This window comes from Pygoscelis adeliae, unplaced genomic scaffold, assembly GCF_000699105.1.
Source record: "Pygoscelis adeliae isolate BGI_AS28 unplaced genomic scaffold, ASM69910v1 Scaffold34, whole genome shotgun sequence".
NCBI lineage: Eukaryota > Metazoa > Chordata > Aves > Sphenisciformes > Spheniscidae > Pygoscelis > Pygoscelis adeliae.
In genome coordinates, this window is record NW_008824658.1 from 6,136,650 (window position 1) to 6,144,945 (window position 8,296).

Below are 8,296 nucleotides of genomic sequence, written 5' to 3' on the forward strand. Positions count from 1 at the left end.
GACGGAAGAGTTGACATGTGTGCAATAACCTGGTTATTCATCAAAGACACAGGCATGCCATGATGCCCGTATATTTTTTTCCCTAAGACCCCCTTCGTCCCTCCCCGCTCAGGGCTTTATTTTAAGCAAACATCCATAGGGTTGCTTGCATAACCCCACACATGCTGCTTCTCTACATCAAACCCCTGGGACTGGGACTAGGCCACTCGAGCCCAGGGATTTCCCTGTCTGCTGCGTATCCTATGTGTCACCACCTCATGCTCGGATAATTCCTCCCTTAGAAAACCTGGGGGTAAATCCTGCTTGTTCTAACAAAGTCCGTCCCGCAAGGCGAGCAGCCAGCGCCCGGTTTCCATGCCGGATTACAACTCCCACTCTGCCTCCCATCTGAAACCCGCATTTGTTGCTTGATTCACTGCTTTGCACATTTTCTCTTGGACTAACCAAAAATAACCCCCAAAAAACCCTACCATATAGATAGGTTATGGCGAACCAAGCAGTGCTCAATGTTATATTTACCTCTTCTAGTGCTGCTACTTGCTCCTAAGAGCTCACCCCCCCCCAGCCCGGCAATCATCCCCTCCACCCTGCCTTGCATGCATCTCCGCTGCCGGCTGTGTGCTTTCACGACAGGTACCACCAGCTGCTGTTCCTCAAATGCTTTGAACTCCGTTCTGGATGTCACCCCTCCTTCCCCCTTCGTGCATCTCTACCCTGGTGCTGCGGCACTCGGCACCTCAGCCCACCAGCTGCTGTTCCTCAAATGCTTTGAACTCCGTTCTGGATGTCACCCCTCCTTCCCCCTTCGTGCATCTCTACCCTGGTGCTGCGGCACTCGGCACCTCAGCCGTGGTGTGGGCACAGCCACTGCCCCACCGCATCGCCTGTCCGCCCACCCAGCCGCTGCCTGCTTCACCCAATCCCCTCTGGAGCAAGAGATTTGTATTTATTTTTTTTCCCTTGCTGCTTTTTGAAGCAGACTGAAATAAAACACTGGGAAATCTCTCTATCTGGAGACCAGGAAAACCTGGGTGTTTCTTTTAAAAAAGAGATGGTGCAGCGATATTTGGTCTTGAGGACGGGACAAATTCCCGGCCAAGCACAGCGAGCCCAGGAATGTAGTGCTCCTATCTGCCAGTGAAAGAAAAAGACACCTGAAATGTCACCCTTTTTTCAACCTGCCTCCAACAAGAGGGTTGGTTCTTTTTTAACACTGATCTCTAAAAATAAAGAATGAAATAGCAAGGTTATGAGGATTTTTTTAAATCACCCTGAAAACAGAGAAACGAGACAGGCAGGCATCAATCCCACCTCTGCTCACATCTGGTAAAAATCAGGATGCCCCCAAAATGCAAAGGCACTGACTTGGGGCTCGTGCCCAAGCGGTGGGACTGAGCTGCAGCCCGGGCTGGGGCCGTGTTGCCAGCGATGAAGGGGGCTGCAAACACAGAGCTGCAACTATTCATTTATTTCTTTATGACATGCAATGCGAGCTGGCTGTTGCAGCCCGGCCTGATACATTCGCCAAAATACCTCAGGTGCTGAAATCCCATGGCTGCCCCGTACGATGAGGTGGGCTTTACAGCCCGTACAGGCAGAGCAGGATGGTTTGAGCATGACCGGTGCGACTTGTTATGTTGTTGGCCCGATCCACTCTCCGCACCAGCCAAATTGATGCCCATAACTCAGGTCAGCGGTGTGTGCAGCACAAAAGGTCGGCCCCGCAGAGCCGGGTGGGAAGATGTGCCTTCACGCAGTGCTGTTAATGACCCTCGGCGCCTCGACACAGGGTGCTCAGGTGACTTACAGTCCTCACAGACGTAACTGGCTGGTAAAGAAGCTCTGTTTTCCTTTGGGGATTTTTCCTTCTTGTAATTTTATTTGTCCCTCATTGTAAGAAAAAAAAAATCCTGAAAAAGGGCTTGAAAACTCATGCTAGTGGCACAAAACTCAAAGCTGAACAAGGCTTTTGCAGGTCTCATCTTAAGTTTGGGAAACATTGTGGGTTATATTTTCCAAATGCTTGTAGTTGCAGGACAAAAAGCAAGACTCAGAAGAAATCATTATTTTTTTTAACCAGTTCCCAATACTAACTTAAAACAAACAAAAAAAAAAAGAGAACAAGAGCTGTGGTGCTTCTACCATGCAAATTGCCACTGCCTAGAGGCTTGTTTAATTAAGCACTTCAGCATCTAACCCTTGGCAGTCTATGGTGTCTTTGACACTTGTCCAAAGCCATCAGATAAAGGCAGTAAACACAGCAGAGAGCAGAAAGCCAGCTGCGCCTAGTAAACAAAACAAGCACTAAATCAAACAAGAAGCCCATCCCAATTTACAAAGGTCAGAGCGCTGGCATTTCCAGAAGTAAAACTCAAATTCTTGGATTAGCAAAGGTTTCTCGCCACAGTTGCACGCGCGTGATGCTGTGCATGGCTTGGTGGGCCGCATCGCTCTCTGCGCCATCGGATGCCCAACCCCGGAGCCATGTGCTTTCCAGTTACTCTTTAACTTACAACAAGAGGGTGCAATGACGGCCGGCGTTTCAACCGCCCTGAAATTATGGCAGAGCAGAGAGTGGAGCGGTATCTGAAGAGGAGACCTCTTTTAGTGCAAGGAGTATTGCAGAGGGAGACTTTTTAATGTTTTATTTAAGGCCACAGTAAACTCAATGTTAATTGACTTCCAGAAAGTGGAGGGAGGTTTCTGCAGAGGAAACTGCAGAATTTCTGCAGAGGATTTGCTTCGAGGGCTTTCAAAGCCTGATCTGAGTGGGGTCAGGCAGGGAGACCAGGCTGGCATCTTGGACTCCCATGTCTCTTTTCTTTAGGCAGGTCCAACCAAACTAGAAAAGAGTCATAAGACATCTGCTAGTAATTTTTATTTTTTCAAACCACTGTATTATTTTCTATTTGCAACCCTCATCTGTCTTAGCACAGCTGCACCCTGCAGGCCAGTACCTACTGTACCTGCATAAGCTGTTTCTGAGCATTAAGAATGCAGAATTTGCCTAACATCAGCCCTGAACACCCTGTTGTGCAGACAATTCAATACGAGCAGCTGTATTACATTCATCTGTATTTGCAGTGTTGCATTGGGCTCCAGTCTTATTTTCACATGGACTGCAAAACAATTACTTTAAAATATAGTGTCAAAAATATTGGTGGACCACAAATAGAGGCTAACTACTGGCTTATTAATTACCCTCTCTAGCATCACTTTCTTGCAAGTGGCTGATCTGAAATGGTCTGTACCCCACCTCCTAGCTAAGCTTCAGGTTGTTCTCTTCATCCAGATCATCAGCACACCTAGTCCTAGTGCAAATAAAATTCCCTGCCACGTCGAGCACAGCTGAACTCCTCCAGGAAGATACCACACGTTGACACAGCAAGCGCCAGCGAGCCCCGCTCTCTTGGCAGTTTTCCGCTTCCCAGGCTTGCTTAGCACAAAGTCAGCTCTTTATTAAACACAACTTCAGCTTTGAAGCTGGCTGGCTCTGTCATCCAGCCATTGGCACGCAGGATGCCATCTTTATCCCGTAGCCAAAATTACTCAATATTTTCTCTCTGTAAAATTTCTTCAATCTGGTAAATACATCAGCTTCTTTATGATTTCTTAAGCAGATTTTATTCTCTTGAGGCAAGGCATTTTCTCAAGCCTGAAAACTCTTTATGTGTTTCTTTTTTTTTTTTTTTTTTTTTTTTCATACCTTCAATAGCCTTGATTTTTTAATGGGGTAAGGGGATGCGGTCACGCTTGTAGACAACATCCTGGTGTGGCATCGCCCTTTCTCCCCTCACACGTGGACCACATCGGCACAAATCCCAGTGGGTACTGGCGATTTCTAAAGCCAATAGGGCAGGAACAGTGCTGGAGCAGAAGGCATAGTTCTGCCCTGCATTGCTACCGCCACCAAAGAAATACAGACTTGTGTTGTGCACTGTGGCCAGCGAGACTGGAAAGTGTGCCAGAGCCCACTGCCGAGTTAGCTAAAGTGTCTTGCATTAAGCTAAAAACCCTCTCCGTCGGGCTTATACACTGCTATATGCTTAACGTATAGCAGAATACTATATGGGAAAGGGGGGAATAAGAGGATTGATGTAAATATAAAGGTTTGGGATTTTTTTTTTTAGGTTTAGCAAGGAAAGCAGCAGTTGCTGTGTCAAACGTGCAGGATCCAGCGTTGGTTGGTTCTTCCCCGCAGCCATCCAGTGGCTTCGTTCAGCCCCACGGAGCACCAGTGCCCACCCCGGTGAGGAGGCGGCGAGGCCGTTGAAACAGGGACTTGATGGAGTCAGTTTGCTGACTACCTCATATTTGCACGGTTTAAAACAGACTGGTAGCTCTGAGCGTGCGTGGGAAAATTAATAGCCTCCCTAAAGTGTACCAACTACACTAAGTTCTCACTTCTGAAGGCACGAAGCTTTCCCAAGCACAGGACATCCCACACGTCCTGCCCCTTCCTCATGGACAAATATTTGGGCAAACATATGACCAAAAATAATAACCCAAAAAATTATGATTGCATCCAAATAAAAGGTGAGGGGACTGCAGGCTAAGAGCTTTTTTTATTTCTTTCCCCAAACTTCATTGAGGATGCTGAAAAGTAATTAAAATTCATGATTAAATATGAAAGCTATGGCTGAAGAAAACAAAATTCAAACATTTTTGTCAATACCTAAATCATGAAGAGCAGAGAGCAACATTTTAATACTCATTTGCATTATAATAGACAAATATCTGCCTCTTTTGCTACAGCTTTATATTTTGGACACACAAGCCTGTGATTTGCCTGTGTGGATTCCTTATTCATCCTGGACTTCCATGTGTCCTTTAAGTCCGCCCTGAAGTCTAGAAATAGTGCCAGGAACCTCGAGGGAAATTCCCGCCCCAGAATAGGGCAGGAACAGTGCTGGAGCAGAAGGCATAGTTCTGCCCTGCATTGCTACCGCCACCAAAGAAATACAGACTTGTGTTGTGCACTGTGGCCAGCGAGACTGGAAAGTGTGCCAGAGCCCACTGCCGAGTTAGCTAAAGTGTCTTGCATTAAGCTAAAAACCCTCTCCGTCAGGCTTATACACTGCTATACGCTTAACGTATAGCAGAATACTATATGGGAAAGGGGGGAATAAGAGGATTGATGTAAATATAAAGGTTTGGGATTTTTTTTTTTAGGTTTAGCAAGGAAAGCAGCAGTTGCTGTGTCAAACGTGCAGGATCCAGCGTTGGTTGGTTCTTCCCCGCAGCCATCCAGTGGCTTCGTTCAGCCCCACGGAGCACCAGTGCCCACCCCGGTGAGGAGGCGGCGAGGCCGTTGAAACAGGGACTTGATGGAGTCAGTTTGCTGACTACCTCATATTTGCACGGTTTAAAACAGACTGGTAGCTCTGAGCGTGCGTGGGAAAATTAATAGCCTCCCTAAAGTGTACCAACTACACTAAGTTCTCACTTCTGAAGGCACGAAGCTTTCCCAAGCACAGGACATCCCACACGTCCTGCCCCTTCCTCATGGACAAATATTTGGGCAAACATATGACCAAAAATAATAACCCCAAAAAATTATGATTGCATCCAAATAAAAGGTGAGGGGACTGCAGGCTAAGAGCTTTTTTTATTTCTTTCCCCAAACTTCATTGAGGATGCTGAAAAGTAATGAAAATTCATGATTAAATATGAAAGCTATGGCTGAAGAAAACAAAATTCAAACATTTTTGTCAATACCTAAATCATGAAGAGCAGAGAGCAACATTTTAATACTCATTTGCATTATAATAGACAAATATCTGCCTCTTTTGCTACAGCTTTATATTTTGGACACACAAGCCTGTGATTTGCCTGTGTGGATTCCTTATTCATCCTGGACTTCCATGTGTCCTTTAAGTCCGCCCTGAAGTCTAGAAATAGTGCCAGGAACCTCGAGGGAAATTCCCGCCCCGCCGTGGCAATGAGCCCCGGCCGAGGCGCCGGCGCCGGGAAGCCTTCCTCCCGCCCACCGCTCCGGGTTGAAGCGTGCGAGGGGAGCTCCGGGACCAGCCGCAGCCTTGTAGGGCGGCTGAAGAGCAGAGGTAGCACAGCTCGAGCGAAATAATACAGGCAAAGCCTTAAGATAAATGTATGAAGTGGCCTGCTGCTAGTTGATCAGGGGCTGTTTTCCAAACTGAGTGTTTTTTCACCTTTTTTCTTTTCTCCCCTTGCCTCTGAACCGCATCTCCAGCTGCTTGCTCCCCTCACCACTGACTTCATCAGTCCCTGAAATCTCTGTGTGCTCCCAACTCTCGCCAAAACCGGGACCCTGCACTCATCCTGCGGACAAAAGCTTATTCAGCAGATGAATCGAAACAACCCCACAAGACCTGCTGAAAAAGCTTTGGGAACCTTAGCAGGTGGGCTTGGGGTGGTTTTTCGTTTCCCCTTGATAGAAGAGCCTCTGCATAGATGGGCTAATTCACACGCTGGTGTCAGTGGTGCACTGTCCTGTACGTACATGGCTACAGCGTGTCAACAGCACATCCCTGCCCTTTAAGACTTGCTAGAAGTCAGGTTCATTCGTCTCAAGACAGACTAATAACAATTTTCAGCACTGAACACGTACACTGGAAAATGTGCAACGGAAAAATAAAAATCAGCTTTGCCTGAAAAAGCCTCCTCTTATAATGCCTGTACATGTGAATTTTCCCCCTTATTTATAAAATATATGAAAGTATTTTTAATACATCAACTTTAGTAGAGATTTGTACCAACACAGTATTAGTGTGCAACATTTGAAATACATTTGTATTTACTTTGGTGTGTTATATAGTACCGCTCACACAGTTGTATTTGCAGTAACCCAGTACAGAAGAGGAGGGGCAAAAAAGATTCACACAAGGTGCTCTCTACAGATACTGTAAATGCTCTTTTTCTTCAAATTTTACAATAAAACTTGACAAAAGCTCATGCTGACAGCGTCTGTTTTATCCTTTGGGTCTTAGGGTTATTGATGACAGGATACCGTCTCCCTTTTGCACCGGATAGAAGTCTGCAATCAATGGCTTTTTAAACTGTGGGTGTAGCCATTCCGCTGAAGTACAGCTGAAGTGATGAGCAGGGCTCCTCTCCGCCCTAAAAAAGCAGCTGAGTGTAATTTCTATACGTAGGCATGTGTTGTTTATATGCACAAGTTTATAATGGTATATTCGCAGCTGGGAGCTCGCAGCTCCAGACTGGACAAATAATCCATGGAAAGGTGCAGGAAGGGCTCGAGGCACGCACGGGATCTGTCACCTATCGCTGGCAGGGATGAACTTCTTTCAGGAAGGTACCATAGCCCGGTGCAGGCAGGACTGCAATTCAGCGTACCCTTTTCTAGCGTATTCGCACTGCGGAACTCAGCTCAAGCCCTGTGCAATCCTACAGCAGCTTATGGGATTGTGCGGGGTGTAAACCAGGGCAGCCTTTGGCCCTCGCTGATTGATTCAAAGACATCAGTCTGCCTTTCTGGGTTAGCTGTGCAGCTCACCACACACTCTTCCGGGAGCCTTCGTCCTCGGCGGTGCAGGGAGAGCCATGAACAGCCAACACCGTACCTGGCACCGGCCCCTCCGCAGATCAGTCTGGTGGCAGACCTTGTCCTAAAAGCAGCAAGGTTGGAATAGGTGAGCTCCTGGTTTTCTCATGCATGGTGTGCTACGGCTCTATGGTTTTATATTTAAGATTAACCTGCCGTGTCTGTGTATTTAATTTATAATTATAATTTTTGCCTGGGAAAAATTAGTCTGTCTTCACATGAAGCTATTGTAACACTGAGACGCAGATGGCTGATTATCGAAATGTCTAATAGCATCTTTGTAATAGTCCTGAGGCAAAAAAACCCGCCACACTTTTGACAGGCATTATTTGCTGAAACAAATTCCACTTAATTAAGACATGAAGTCGGCACTGAAAGACATCCTAGCTTGTCAACAATATTAACTGCAGCATATACTGCTAGAGGTTATGCTTGGCATTAAGGCTAAATGGTAAAGGACAGGAGCTTTTTGAAGAATTTCTTAAGTTTTCCTGTGTAGCAAGGCTAAGCTGGTCATTTTTCTTGCACACTATGAAGCCCAAATCAGTGCTGATGAAAACACCCAACTTGACAGCTTTGGAGGCTAAAATCCTCTCTGTACCCTAAAAACTCATTTCACCAGCATGGGCTGCTCGGCATGCCCTGCCCCAAGGTCTGCAGAGCCCTGACATCCCGGAGTGGCCCAGCCCGTCGGTGCACAGGGGCTGTCTCAGCGGGGCCATCACCACTCATGAGCGCTTCTCCTACCAGGAT